General features: G+C 30.2%; 1 long non-coding RNA gene across 1 annotated transcript; it reads right to left on the bottom strand.

The window, feature by feature from the left end:
• Positions 1-419: 419 nt before the first annotated feature.
• Positions 420-15510, bottom strand: LOC129961657 (uncharacterized). Its single transcript, XR_008783810.1, has 3 exons — positions 15405-15510; positions 6484-6769; positions 420-572 (listed from the first exon to the last, which is right to left on the bottom strand). It is a non-coding gene; the product is annotated as an uncharacterized LOC129961657 (long non-coding RNA).
• Between the last annotated feature and the right edge of the window lie 354 nt (positions 15511-15864).

Here is a 15864-nt window from a genome sequence, read left to right as displayed (position 1 = left end):
TATTGGAATATGATACATTTGCATATTTATATTTGTATTTGTTTATAATGTAAGGGAATTTTAGATCATAGTAAACTATCACATTTCAAATCCACGATTTCTGATTTAAATCTTTAAAATTACAGACAAACAAAATAATAATATTTCAAGACTGAAAAAACAAACAAATGAAATTGCTTGTAATGGTTTATATGTAAATTAAGGCAAGAATGCAATAAAGGATAAGAAACAATTCAAGAAAAAGTTTCCCGGTATTTCATGTCTATATTAAAATTCTGAATTTTCAAAAGAAAATGTCAAAAATTCCTTTAGAATCGGAATCTTGCAATAAAAAAAAAATTGCCATTTTAGTTATTTAGATGTTTTTTTTTAAGAAATAAGAAGTATTTGATACTTCATATGAAAAAAAAGAAGCTACATTTGAAAGGTGAAAAATACTCTTTTTATTTACAGAGTGTTTAATTTAAATACAACATTATTGGTTTTTGAAAAGCTTCTTCCTTCTTTGAAGGTTGTCTCAATACATTTTTTTCTTCTTTCCTAGTCGAGTAGTGGTTTGAAACATGCCTTATCTAAATACAAACAGACAGAAATTAAATGCATTGAAAATAAATAATTTTAAAAACATATTTTGTTATAATTTGCTGTATTAATGTAACGTATCGTTGGGATTAGGGATTGCAATACCGGTATACCGGGATACCGAATACCGGTATTTTGAGCCATTTGTACAATTTTGTAATACCGGTATTCACAAGTTTAAATACCGGTTTTTCGGTATTTACTATACTCTGTTTCACCCTAACTTGGCAGTAGTGTATATTCTAGGCAAGCCGAATCGCAGTCGTTGTCAGGGGAACTGGGTTACTTTAAAGTACAAAGTTACTAGAAATGCAAATCGCTGGCGAAACTTTATCTCGCAAATTTTTCGCCAAATAGTAAATATTTATTTACTTTGTTATATTATCACTTTTTCGGAGAATTAATTGTTTCCTTATTTTCATTATTTTTTCAATATTATTGAATCATTAATGTTATTTCATTTCGTTTCATCGTTTCTCAAAAGAAAATCCTAAATCTTTGAAAACTCTTAAAACTTTAAACATCTTTTAAAACTTTATCTAATGTTGGGATTTCATTTCTACGAAAAAATGCATGGATTTTTCGTCAAATATAGGATAATGTAAAATCATCCTATTTTACAAGACCTGAATGTTTACCTACTGAGCCAGGTCGCTTCTTTCCAGGGGTACTTAAAAGACTGGATGCCTTTATTTCTTTTTTCAAAAGGAAAACTGTTCATTGCGAAACATCTGTAAGGTGCGACACTTTATCGACGATTTGATTGATAGAATCTTGAGGGTTTTCTCGGAGTCGAGAATAAATATTTAATATGTTTCTGTATGCTGCACTTTTTGTTGTTTCACTCGTCTTGAAGGTGTGCACAGCGTAGTCGGTGATAACACTTTCTATTTTTCAGACATTTTAGAAGTGAATAAAAATGACGAATCGAATAAATATTCAACAATCTAAACTAATAACTACTAATGTCATTAATAGTATCAAAAATATCAGCTGGTAAAAAAGTGCGAAAGATAATAACGGTTGCGACCTGAATGAAGCTGAGTTGGCGAAGAAGTAAAAGAAAAGCGCGCCAATTATTTGACCTTGAAGACCGGTTCTAGCCAAAGTGGAGTTCATTATGTCAATCTTTTAGTTTTATTCGTTCGCTTTATTTACAAAATACTTAACAGATAAGCACTTCTAACTTGAGAATAATACATACTTAAATACATACTGATTAAAAAAGGATTTCTGTAATTTATGACATTATTTGATAAATTTCCGCGCATTTTAACTATTTTAAAGTCGGAATTGATGGGAAACTCTTTCCCAACGCGGAGCGTCACATTTTCTACCTTTTACAATACTGCCAAGTTAGGGTGAAACAGAGTATAGAAATTTTTTAAATTGTCTCTACTATATGTTCAGGGATCGCCAACATAGCAAAATAGTATACGTTTTTGTTTTTATGTCTCCCTAACGGGCGAAATTAATTAGCTAATTAATGGCTTAATTAGTTGCTTAAATCTAAATTAGCGAAACATGGATTATCCCTGAAAGAAGATATAGTATCCATAACGACTAATGGAGCAACAGTTATGAAAAAAGTTGGAAAGTTGATTGGTGCAAATCAGCAATTGTGCTATGCTCATGGTATTCAATTAGGAGTAACAGATGTATTATACTAAAAAAGTAAAGAACAGAAGAATCCAAATACTGTGGATATAGAAACTTCGGATTCCAACTTTAAAGAGAGTGAGAGTGATATTGACAATGAAGATAATGACAATGTAATTGTTGAAGAAGATATTGCTAATGAGGATGAAATATTAACCCATCAAGAATTGCTTCCTATAATTTATAAAGTTCGAAAAATTGTTAATATATTTAAACGTTCCCCTATAAAAAATGAGTTAAATGTAAGTATATATTACTAAAATATATACTTACTGAAAATAAAACAGAGTATATGTTAATAATAGATTCTAAGACATGTTGCAACAGTTTACTCCTAATGAGGGAATGATTTTTGAAATTTAGAAATCCAATCCAAAAAGCAATAATCGACTTAAACCTGTAAATTAATTTTTCAGATAGTGAATTCGACTTAATATCCAGAACTATATCAGCTCTACTTCCAATAAAACTGACTATAGAGGCATTATGTTGGAGAGGTTTTAATTTATTAACAGCTACTGCAACAATAAATTTCATGTTGCAGTTATGAAAGAACACACATCACTATCTGAAGAATTATATGTTACATTGAAAAATCGCACAGAAGAAAGGCATACTAAAATAGAAAATGTCTTATGGTATTTACATAATTATAAGGATTTTAAAAATGAAAAAGAAGAAAAGAAAATAATTCAAATATGATTAAGTTTATAGTAAATTTTCTTAAATTTTTTTACCCATAAACCTATCAACACTCAGAAAAATTCGGTTCAGTTATCGAAGATTATGATAATCTTCGATAATTGAATGTCGATAGTGAAAAGGAATTGTCTCTTGAACAAAAATTAGAATTAGCGATAGATAAAAAAATTTCAACGAACCAAAATACAATTCCGAAATCAGCTATATCCAAAACCATAGGACGAGAAATCGATTTATTTGAAGATGAGGAATTTAGAGGTAAATACTTGGAAAAAGTATATCGTGCATTGCTAACAGTACCACCAACTAGCGTAGATGCCGAAAGAGCGTTTTCGACAGCTGATAATTTTTACACAAAATTACTTTTCAGGCTTAATGACAGTACAATTAATGCATAATGTTTTTTAAGATCACATTTCAAAAATTTGTGATAGTACCACAGACTGAATAGTGATATTTACACTTTTTTTGTGATTTAAATAAATAAGTTGTTCCTTTACTTTTTTGTGATTCTTTATTTAATGTTATAATTTATAAGTTTCATATTATTTTTGATATTTACACTCTCTTATAAAACTGGCAAATAAAACAAAGAAACACCTGTGTTTTCTTTCTTTTTCTAAAATTTCTAATACCGGTATTAAAACCGGTATCCCGGTATTAAGATCTAAAAAATACCGAATACCGGTATTGAAATTTTGGTCCGGTATTGCAATCCCTAGTTGGGATGTACTTTGCAGTTTGAAGAGAAATAAGAATTTCATTGATTTTCAAAAAGTACGACAGATATCGATTCACGAATTCTTTGAAATAGAAGAAATCTAATTCGAATATATTTCCTGATTGAAAACCATCTCGGATAATGTACTTAATCTTGAATTGTGAGTTGGTTTTTTTTTTAATGGAAAACCAAACCACAAATATCCCAAAAAGAAAATAACTTACTGCTAAAATGAAATGGCGTAATAATTGTATTTAATTCATTCCTGTATCTATTAACTCGTATCACATTAATATTCTGAATAGTATGCAATATTGTAAAATATTGCAGCAGTATTTTAGAGGAAAGTATCAAACTCAATGCCAAACTCTTTTTTTTTTTTTTTTCGATAACCTGTAGCCTGCAACGAATACCTTTACAGCCAGTTAAATATAACACTGTGCGGCCTTTTTGTGTTGCAGTTTCAAGTGAGTCTGACGACTTTGGGTTGCTGCTGGTAGATGACGCCACAACAGCCGTACAAAAGTTGAAGGTTCATTGTCCGAGGTCACCAAAGTATCGAATTGGAATGAGCGAGGATAGAACCTGGGATCTTGTGGTTCCCAGCCGAGTAATATGACCACAATACAAAAGCAATTGCCAGTATATCAAAGCCAATTATAAGCTTTCACCACAACAATATGAATAAATTGTTTAATAAAAATTCGAAAATGAATGCTTTAAATTTCTAGTTATAATTATTAATAATGAACTGCAACATTTCTCAATATAACCATAGTGTTGTTAAAACCACGAACAACATTCTTCACCAATAACAGCAAATATTTTAAGAACAATTCCTAATCATAGGCACACAGAGGTAATCGAGATCCTGAACTATCCAAATGTGAAGGCAAAATTCATTGAAGTTCGAGGCCTTAATTTCATACATATTAATCAGCCAAATTAAAAAAAAAAAATATTTCAGAAATATTTTTTAGCAAAATTTGATGAAATTATTTTCATATTTAGAAGTACTTATCGGGTGACAATCGTTATTTTTACTGATGAAAGTCTTCTGTAAGTTCAATTATAACTTACATTCACCTCAAATCAGTTTTGAAATGGTCATGTGGTAACATAAAAATTCATGTATTATTAGCATTTGAGTTTAATATCATTCTTGTACGGCAAAAGACACACAAAAAAAGTAGGATTATACTCATTAAATGCAAATGTAATTTCTTTTTTCTACAAAATCCTTTTTTTATTGCTGCAAATTTAATGTACCTACGTTTTGCTAACTTAAAACAAAATTCCTTACATTGATCTTTAGCGAACAATATTATGTTAACAATCTTTCTTCCAATGATATGTCCGTGAATAATTTTTTTTTGCTAGAATTAAATAAAAATCTTAATTAATTACTTCATTTAATGTTGAAGCAGATATATTCAACTATTTTTTCGTATGCTTTTAAGTATTGGACTCTACGGTAAATCAGTAATATTAATTTTTGAGATGACAGAAAATGAATCTATCAATCATGAACCTCTCATTTTGGCAAATGTTTTTTCCCTTTCTTAATAACGTCGTTCATTTCATCCGCATAACAAGAAAATTGTGTTTTGCATATTATTCTTTAATCTCTGTCTCTTCTAATAATAAAGATAAATGTATACGTAACCGTTTTCTCTCTCTCTCTCTTTCTAAGTGTAGAGATTTGTGTGTGCGTATGTTGGCGCTCTGCAGGCCATCAGTTAGACCGAGAGTTACCACATATGGTATAGATGTACTTTAGAGTGTAAAAATGTAAATCTCGGAGAATTTTTTCGAAATTTTAATTAGAGTTTTAATCAATTAGAAGCCGATGTCCTTACATAGGGGTAGCGTATCTTCCCCGTGATCTGGGCGTCCCGCGTTCGAATCCCTGTTTGGGCGTGGTTGTTCTTTATCTATGTTCTATATGTGAATGTGCCCCCCTGTAAAAAGGGGTTGTGCAAGCGAATGTGTGAGTTTCACCTTCATATGAGCTAAAAGTCAGACTTCTGCCCTTTTGTGCTCAGGGGTCTTTACCTCAGAAGCTACTGCACCCCCTTTCCGTGGTAACGCGGAAACGACATCATCATCATCATCAATCAATTAGAAATTAAATAAAGGTTCGGATTTTTCAGCGATAATATATAACATATTAAAATTTTAAAAAATTGCTTTTTATTGATACTTATTTATTTGTAGTGCAAATTTTTCCTGAACTTTGACTTGTTTTTAAACCTATTTTTTATCTACAGATTTATTTGTTGAATTGAAGTTCAGACCATTTTCGTTATTTCATTAAATATTCAATCATCCTGCTTTATTATATAGTTGAAAAAAAAAAAGAATATGCAATATATAGAAAAGTTATAATATCTCAAAAGTTAAGATACATATTGACCAGATAGTTACGTATTTAATAGGTTATAGGTATTGACACCGCTACGATTGTGCACAATAAGTAGTTTCTATATTTGCAAGTATGACTATTAAAAGAATATAGCTTTAACATCAGTGACAATTTGATGCTTAAAAATAGATAATAGCCTGAATCATAAACCTGAAGTTATGTGAAAGAATTTTAATTGAAATTAAATGCTACCAAGATCCATGGCGCACCAATAGATCGCTAAAGGAGGTTGTTTAAAGAATATAAATGAGACAACAAATATATTAGCTTCGATTATAAATTGTTTTGAATATTGTTGTATGAAAATAAGCAATTCTAGCTAGGAGCGTTTTCTGGTTTTTCTTTCATTTAAATTAAAAATTGAATGAAAATGAATTTAAATTGCTCTTCTTACCTATGAAGACTTGGAACCAGTATAGAATCCTCCAGGAAATTTTCCAGCATGAAGATTTCTGTCCGAGCCTCCTCCTCCTCCGCCGCCGCCTCTCCTTCTGTCGTCCTGAGATGGAAAACTAATTGCTCCACCAGTACCTGATGGTCCACCAGAACCTTGTGTTCTTCTCCCCCCTCTGACATCTCTAGAATTGCTTTGTCGACGATTCCATTGCGCTTCTACTGTGCTTTGTTGAAGAATCAAAAGGAGGCACAAGCCGAGAAGTATTGCTGTCTTCATGTTTTGTCTGAAGAAGAAAATCTTTTTGTAAATACAAAATCCAGAGAATTAATGGTAAAGGTTGGTATTTATTTATTAAAAAAATGCATGTAACAGAAGGGGAAACTTCCCCTAATTGAAGAGTGCATACATGTTGAATAATACACGCAAAATAAAAGCTATTATTAGTAAATATAAAGCTCATTATAAAACATATCCTTTTTCTATAATTAGTATGCAATCAATCTAAAAATATTTTTTTAAAAAACGAAGATAATCGAGAAAGTGTTCAAGTGTTAAAAGTGTTAAAAATGTGCAAATATTAAATGTATAACCCTTTCGCCGTCCTCTCCTGTTCGCGAAAATTTCTCCATAGCGGTCCTCTGTTTTTCACTGCATTAGAACAAAAATAAAAACTCAAACAAGTAAACATTTACAAAGCGTTTAAAAGTTTTAAAATGTAGAACGCTTGAAGCGCGTTACGGCCACCCTTCAGAAGTTTCACTTGAACGTGCTAGACGCGTTACGGACGACAAAGAGGTTAAAAGTTAAATATGTTCTATGTCAAAACATTTTAAAAAAACGAATCATGGATTTATAAAGTAAATATAAACCATTTTACAGGTATTAAAACTTCAAGAGCCGAATATAATCAAAGATAAAAATATTTTTTATAAAACGTCCAATTAGAAGCATAAAAGTTCAATTACTTTTAGAAAAAACATTAGGAATTTAAAAATTTTAAACCTTTGATTTTAAAACACCTTTCTGACATGTTTGTGTGGTTATGATATTTTGGTCGCAAAATTAAAACTTAAAAATACGTTTAGCAGAAATTTAACACTTAGCAGTCCATTAGCACCGTTGTGGCGACATTGGGTTGTATGTATATTTTAAGTTTAAAACACATATTATTCAATAATATTTGTTATTCAAACAATGCGAATGGATCTTTACAAAGATCACAATTACTAACTATGGTGGATAATCTAAATAAGAGTATGATATCCAGATAGAAAAGCTTTAAGAAAATTGGAATCATAATCTAGTTCGTAATCCATTTTAATTTTTCTATAATGAATATTTAAGATTTTTTACTCTTTTGTTATTTAATTGTTATTTTATAACTTTTTCTTACAGTTTTCTAATTCTGAAAATGTTACGATTTTTGTTTTAACCATCAAATATTTTTTAATCCTAAATACATTGATAAAGCGTTTTATTATAAAAGTTTACATATTTATTATTTTTTTAAATTTTAAATTTTTTTTATTAAAGATATTTACTGCAACCTAAAAGGTGAAAAAGATGGGAAACACCTGAAGAAAAAAAATCCAAGTCTCATCTCATATTTCTGAAATTAATTTCCAGATGACACAACCTCCATGAAACGACTTTTTAAAACTCAATTAAGTTATTAATTGTGTGATTACTTTAAAATTATTGAAAAAAAATTCTATTATCATCAGAAACAATAACTGTATGAAATTGCAGAACTCCAGGCATGAAGAAACGAATAAAAAGTTTCTTTCAATGTTCAATTTTTACAAACATGGAATATGTGAAGTTAAGTAAAAGCATTTAAACCTAATCTACATAATACAGGAAATCTAAATTAGCGAGAAAAAAATAAGCAGTCTATAGTAAGTTTATTTGCTAAATACGAATGAATTCGTTAAACAGCCGACTGTCCATAGTTTTTAAAAATAAGTAAAACGTTTATTTTTGGGTGGAGGGGGAATGTCACAATGTTGATTAAATTTAATGAAAATTAAATTTCGCATTGTTGAGATGATGGGCTGAGGAAAAGAGCCAACGTCAGATTTATAATGGAACATTCTCAAGCAGAGGATTCGAGCCACAGATGCCTGGTGCTAAGGCCGCTGCTTCGAAAGCGGAGGATTTCAGGTTCGAGAACCGATTCCACCAAAAGAACCTTCGTGTAATCTAGCCTGGTGCACGTTAAATACGTCGTTTAATACGCGTGGAAGTTTGGACAGAGGGTTGCCAGCTCAGGTATCGTCCTCATCATTTGACCACAGTCCAAGTCCAAGATTATGAGGTACGTCCCAAAATAGCCCTAGTGTTGCCTTAAAACGGGGAATTAATATAACTAAACTAAACTTAACTTAACCAGGCAGGGATTTCTCTATGAATCTTGAGTATCGTGAAGTTCTTCCATATCAGGGCACAATATTGGAACAGAAAAAAAGATCAACTTCCGTTGATGCTGCAACGTAAAATGCAGTTAATCGTGGGTGATATGTAATACAAAACCTCATAAATAAAAAAAAAGTCAAAGTTTTTTTTTCTTGTGTGTGTGTGTGTGTGTGTGTGTCTGTGTGTCTCTCTGTGTGTGTGAATTCATTATTTCATATCAAACTAAAATTTCTAAATAAAAGGTTGTCAGGTGAGAGATGAAGCATGAATTTCAAATAAAATCTGGAAGGAGTTTAAAAAAAATCTAGAGTTGCAAACATTTAAATACATTTGATGTTTCGATTCCGAAAAGTATTGGTTTCTATAGTATAATTGCCTCTGACGAGTTCGCGTGTGTGCTGTTAAGAAACGCTTGATACCAGATGAATCTACTCTCTCAAGTTAGGAAACGGATGTGAGTCGAGGTTTGCCAGATCTATTTGTGTTTTCGCTCTATCATTACACCAAATTTGCCAACAATGCTCTAAAAAGCAGGAAGAAAATACACGATTTTCAACACATATCTACATATTACAACTTTATTATTTCATAGCGGTCGGCATCCCATTTTATATTTTTATTCCTTTCTGCAAATGCACTTGTCTGTTTGAGGTGAAAGGTCAGCTGTCAACCCGACAAGGCTTGATATATTTCCCCATCTCATGATTATAGGCTAACATTATTAGTATTAATATAATTTGAAATTACTTTTGAAAATTAATTTTTAATATTTTATAATCATTGTATTCATATTTTTAATTACAGTATGCGTGTGATTAATTTTTAGATTGAAAATAAAATTTATGATAACAACTACAAAATATACAAGATTTTATTGTTGATATCGTATTATTTCATGATTTCAATATCTAGATAAAAAGAAATATACTTTTAAATTTAAAAAAAAAAGATATTTTGACGTAATACTTTTTTACAACTATTTTTATACAACCTCCCACGCAACCGTTCAATTTCGTTTCTCACCCTGAGAGAGGTTTTGGCATTTTGCCCTTGAAACGAGAAAGTTTATCCGAAGTAACTTCCAAAACAATTTTTTTTTTAGCCGTTCTAAAATTTTAAATAATTCTAATAATAAAGACATTAATTATCAATAGCAGTTTAGTTAGTATATTATGTTATAAATTTTGGGATTTCAGTAATATTTTTTGTTGTTACAATAAAATATTCAAATCATTTTCATTTTTTTCATCAAATATTTAGTTGCGTGGTTTTTCTTCCATCGCTGAAACCGAAAAATTGAAGATTAAATTTATTATTTGAGCATATTACATGAGAGATAAGAAAGTAAAATTGCAGTTACTCGAAAGACAACGTGCAATTAAGAGATAAATGACCCTATACGTTTATAATGGCATCATGAATCCATTGGAGGAATCCATTTAATAAAGGATTAGGAATTTTTTTTCTTTTGATTTACAGTTTTTTATTGCTGTTTTTTCAGCGCATCTCTAGTTTGATTTTTTTTTTTTTCTCATTTTCAAATTTGTGATAAAAGATATGCATCCCCCTTTAAGTTCATTCTTAAAAACATTTTACTAATAATGGGTATTACTTATTTTTAATTACTTACTTTTAATCTTTGATATATTTCATCTATTTTATATCTGTTTTAAAATCTAATATTCGTTTTCTTGTAAAATTCTCTATTATATGGCGCTCACTCGTATGAAATCCGATTTTAATTAAAATATATCGTCTAATTGATAGTTAAATTATGACGATATTACAGCGTTATGCTGTTTAAAAAATGTACAATTGCATTGAATTTAGGAGCTCCAGCACAGTAAGAAGTGCGTGAAAAATAAGTTACAATATATTTTTTTCATTATGAGTATGAAAGAAATACTTTAAAAACGTACAATAATACGGATGAAAGTTTGATTTCTAGCTTTGATTTTATACTTTGAATTATTGCTTTTTGCATAGGAACTTTTCGGTGAAATTTCAGAAGAAAAGCTTTTTATCAGTAGAGGACAAATCCAAAGATTTATCTACCTTAAAATAGGCACGGGGGAATTTAAAATAATGAAATAAACCATTTCTTACTACAACGATTCTGAACCTATGAGTACATCCTGTAGATGATCCATAAAAAAAAAAAAGGAAGAAAATGATACTTTATACTAGAAAAGTAATTATTAATGATAAAATAAAGAAATATTTGTCATTATAGTGCTACTATTAGTAGAAATATATATGAAAAATATGACAGAGTAACAATTAAAGATTTGTTTATGCACTGGAAATTGGCAAGAATTTAATACAAATCTTAGGAGAGAGCTGTGATTAAAAAAATACAAGAACACTGAACCGTTGCTCCGTGTCATGATAATATTTTAAACTTGATTCATCTACCTTCATACTGTTTTCAAATCATCTCTTGATTGTATATCAACAATTTTGTGCACGCAAAAATTGTATTAAATATCGTCCCAGGGTGAGTGAATACCCAGTTATCGAATCCAGTTCTGTACCCAGTAACTGAAACAATTAAAGCTATTGTAAAATATATTTAAAATTAGTTATACAATTTTATTCAAAAAATTTGTAGGCAAATTATATGAAAATAAAAATTGGTGTCACAGAAAAGTTATTTTTTAAAATTTGAAAGTGATGTAAATATGGTTTTCACACCTTTACGCTTCAAAGTTATTAAGAAAATTAAAATTTTTATAAAATTTAGTTTTTCTTTATGAACACTATTACCCAAGAAATAAGTAAATGCGTTAAATTCTTGGCCCGATTATCTACCATGTAGAGTGTTTTGAATTATTTTTTTTTTTTACTTTTTCATATACGAAGTATTGTAATCGTCAAAGAATTTCAACTTGAGATTTTAACAAATCTTCCCTGAGTTCGGAAAGTACATTTTCTCATTATGATTGTCTATCTGTGAACACGATAACACAAAAACGCTTTGATCTAGAAGAATGAAATTTAGTATTTGGACTTAACACTAAATTTCTGCTTTCTATCAAATTAGAGGGAAATCCAGTCATAGGATGTCTGTCAATTTGGTTGCTTGGGTAGAAGTGAACTCAATAATTACAAAACACAAAGAGCTGGGCAGATAAGATTCAGTACACAGATTTAGCATCTAAAATATCAAAATTTGAATGAAATATATCCAAGTATAAAACATCTGCCAGACTAAACTATAAATGCAGTAACTTGTAGTGAATACAAATAATTGTAACCTATGAGCGATCCTGATCTAGTGCGACGTAACAGGAAACTAATCACTTGCATCGTAATATTAATCGAAAACGATTCGTACGATACTCTCGACACTTTAATTGTCGACAAGCGGTCAGGCTCAGCTCGTAGGATGTAAATATGTTGTATTTTAATGCTAAAATAATAAATTTATTTTTGTAATAAGAAGGTATTGTGACTGGAGTCCAACATGAACATTCCAATCCCAACTTGGTGACCCAGACGTGATCCTTCAACCTTCGTACAGCTGTTATGGTGCCATCTACCCACAGCAAACCAAAGTTGTCAGATTCACTTGACGCAGCAAAACAAAGTCGTCAGACTCACTTGACGCAACAACAGCAACCACTCACCCACACACGCTCGCCGCAACTCAAATGGGTACAGGCGCATTATGTTGTTGTTGGGTTTATTGGCACAAGAGCCAATCTTGGCCATACTGCGCCAAACGTATGGTTTAATTCCATCCTAAATAGTATGTGGTTAAAATTTTAAAAGCAGACGATTCTAGTAAAAATCAGACATTTTAAAAAGTAACAATGAATGCATCAGTATCAACAGCTAATACATCACCACTCAACAGCCATATCGTTCGTCTCACCTCTGTCTCACTTCAGGGGAGTCTGTGGTGAAAGCTCATAAGCCAGTTAACAGCTACGCTACACGAGCAATTGGTTCCCATTTATCATTGGACAATTGCATCAATGTCCAATGATAAATGGACCTATTGCAACCTATAGAAAAGTCTGATGCATCCGTCCAAAGTCTTATCGCGTAGAATGTAAATATGTTGTATTTTAATGCTAAAATAATAAATTTATTTTTTTAATAAGAAAGTATTGTGATTGGATTCCAACATGAACATTCCAATCCCAACAAACTCATAATTGCAATGCCTTAAAACAATGAAATTCTGTATATTAACTTGTGACTAAAACTGTAGTTTTGTGTCAAATTCTGGTTCCAAAAAGTCGGTAGAAAGGTTTCCAAAGCACATATTCTCATTAAAGATTTTAATCAGAAGGCTAGATTCACACCAAATAGCTATATTTTGTAACCATTGTTTGTCAATCCCTTGTAACTTGTTTGTAATCCCTTTGTGTAAAGGCATTCGCGACATTACACAAAGTTTACAATTTTATGCAGGAGGAGGGGAATCAATAACTTATGCAAGGAGTATAAGAGATAAAAACCAAGGAGGTCGCTTCCGCTGGATATTTCATCATGCATATCGCAATTTAGAAATAATATGCCAGCCATTAAACACTACATTTTTAAAATTCCTGCGCTGGTTAATTAATTGGTGGAGTTAAGAATTTTGATTTAATGGCGCAAGAGCCAGATATGACTATGCTACTCCAATTAAAACACCTGCGTGGTGTAATAATAAAGAAAGAAATCCTATTCAGCTACTTTGTGTGTCCGTCCTCATTATATATTTTTAATAAGAAGTTCTTTCAAAGATTCCCCCCCCCCATTTCAAGATTCATTTATGGAGAAAAGAATTTTTTAAAAAAACACCTTTAATTAGAATAATTGCTATGAAACATTTTTTCGCTTTTTTTATCCGATTCTATTCAGTTATTACAAATCAGATATCTGTATTAAAGTATTTTTCAGAAATCGAATGAATTATAGAAACGTGCTATAAATATATTCAGGAATTTTTTTTCCGGGAAGAATTAAAATTAAATGAATAGTTTTCAAGGAAAAGTATTAAAAAAAATTGAGGGAGACTTTTAAATATCGATTTTTGCGGTGATATAAAAAAAAAAAGTTAGAAAAAAATCGCTTGAAGACAAAAACGTAAAAATTTTTTAAAGACAAAAATGAAATTTAATAGCATATTATTGGAATCAAAACAAGGAAAAGTACATTCGATTGTTAAAATAAGAAGCAGTCATAAATAATTCAATGCATAGAAGCAACAAACAATATCTAATCTTAAAATTAATCAAGTTTAATCCCTTCTAATAAAAATTGGATTTCGAGTATTGAAAGGTTTGGAACCTCCTCCTTAACATATTTATATCAATGGGCAGCTTATTCAAGTTTAAATGCTGTTATCTAAAGCTGCCCGAAGGTTAATTTGGGACGGTCTTCTAAGTTTTCGCAATGTTTAATTAAAGGGAAGACATCTAATTGTGCATCTCCCTCTCCAGATTTTAACACCAAATTAAATCAAAGATGTTTGACTTCTAAAGATTTAAAATCCAGGCTCGCATGTATGGAGGATATTATATGAAATCAAGCCATGAATTTAGGAGCTTTAGACCTCAAATCGAGACTTTTCCATCAAGCCGGTTAGAATAATTAACAACGAATATTATTTTATTTCTTATATTATTTGTATTATTTATATATCCTCAGCATTATAATTTTATTATACAATACAGCGTTTAACATATTGTTACAAATAAAGCATACATAGCATATAATAATAAGCATTCAGTGCATAAAATTTCAAGGATACTGGTGTGCCTTATTCTGGATTAATAGCGGCTTTAGGCATTTTGCAGCCTTAAACAGAGCACTTTATGAGGTTCTTTTTTCTATACTTTTCTTTAAAGATTTTTTTAATTTAATCGCTATGTTAAGGATTTATTTTAAATGGATTTTTGAAAAATTTATTTCAATTATTATTTATTCTATGAATTAATGTCTTAAAAATCATTAATCATCTATCAGTTAATGATTGCCTTACACACAGATAAATGTTAATTATTATGATAAATTAGAAAGAAAAAAATAAACAAAGAAAACATCAAGTGGAAAATTACATACTTAAATGTAAAACTAATTAAAGGAATAATTAATATCCCGATATACTATAAATAAGTATGCAATTATCTTCAATTTAATAATTAATTGCTTATTCAAATCAAGCATTTTAGTTCCAATATTGTATAATTCATAGCATTTTTTATCAAATTATAACTTGGCAGATTACATTTTCTAATTGACCTTCTATGGCCTCTTCTCAGTCTAGCAGCCTTAAGCCAATACCTAATTTTCTTAGTGGAAAATCCGCCACTGCACACGATGCCCGAGTTAAAAGAATATAACTGATTAATGCAAGCTTATTCTAAACCTTTTTCCATTATGGATGATATTATTAATGAAATTATATATTATTATTATCAATACACTGATTAAATTTTTTTTTAACTTGTCCTCTGATATTAATACGTTCAGGATAAAAATATATATGACTTTTGCATACTTACTTTCCCAGTAGCTTTTGTTTCTTCCTATGGTACAACCTCACTTACGTTAAAGGCTACTGAGAAGCAACGGATCTGTGCGCGGAAGTTATGTTTAATCGAGCATTTTTTAGCTACGTAATGATTCCTGTTCTAGGAAACTCTCATGATTTGTGCAATAGTAGGTTTTAGAAAATCGAAGATAAAGATTTTATTATCCAATAATATTCATTTAAATTGGACTGCAATGCTAGAATCTTTAAAAGGATAATTAATAACTTGAATACAATAATTCATCGCATCAAAATTGGAATTTATCTCTTTTCATTTCGTTCTATTGCTATCATGATTTAGCTTTTACACATATGTATTATTTGATTTTGTGTGGCATGAATATGATTTGACCCCAATTAGAATCTTGATAAAATTAAGCAAAAAGTTAACATTCCATTTTGTTTTATTCTAAAAATTTCCAGAGATTATT

The sequence above is a fragment of the Argiope bruennichi genome, chromosome 2 (genome assembly GCF_947563725.1).
Source record: "Argiope bruennichi chromosome 2, qqArgBrue1.1, whole genome shotgun sequence".
NCBI lineage: Eukaryota > Metazoa > Arthropoda > Arachnida > Araneae > Araneidae > Argiope > Argiope bruennichi.
The sequence above is the reverse complement of the archived record's forward strand: the minus strand, read 5'-3'. Positions and strand labels throughout refer to the sequence as shown.